Raw genomic sequence first — 715 nt, 5'->3', positions numbered from 1 at the left:
GAACCCTCCACGATGATTATTAAAGATGTTCAAGAGACCAGAGAGCCACCACCTAGCATGGGGACGCGTGATAAAGCGGATTGGAGTCTAGAGAATGTCCCGAAGGTCAAATTGAAGCCCTTACATCAAAGGCTTAGGACAAAGGAACACATAGGACCATCATTGGAGAGAGGTACGTATCCTGCTCATAATCCTATATATGTTTTTGAACCTTCTATTACAGGTTGTCGAGCATGAGCAACGAGCAAGAGAGGATCGAAACGAGCAAAATCATCGCTCAAACGTCCACAAGATCACCTCCTTCACAAGTTTGGAAACCCAAGGAGGATAGAAGGCTCAAGCATCCACGAGGTCCAAAAGAAGCGCTTAACGCTCAACATCAAGGGTGGCGAAAGATCGAATATCTTCGCCTCTCAGACCCTCCCATCATTTGAGCAAGATAGGTCGAGCTAATGACGTTAAACAAGAGCTTCTCGGGAGGCAACCCGAGCATTAGGTAACTTTTCTTTCTCTTCGTAGCGTAGGTAGTAGTTTTGCATATCACCTTGCATTAGTTGCATTTACACGTTTTCTTTCTTTTCATATAGATGGGTTTTTGTTAGGTTTGCATGACTGCATTTGACATATAGATTTAGGTTCATATAGGTTCACGTGCATACCTCGAAAACCCGTTTTGAACATCATTTGGAGGATTTGTGAGATGATAGAGTAGGAC

The sequence above is a fragment of the Tarenaya hassleriana genome, unplaced genomic scaffold, assembly GCF_000463585.1.
Source record: "Tarenaya hassleriana unplaced genomic scaffold, ASM46358v1 Cleome67, whole genome shotgun sequence".
NCBI lineage: Eukaryota > Viridiplantae > Streptophyta > Magnoliopsida > Brassicales > Cleomaceae > Tarenaya > Tarenaya hassleriana.
The sequence above is the reverse complement of the archived record's forward strand: the minus strand, read 5'-3'. Positions refer to the sequence as shown.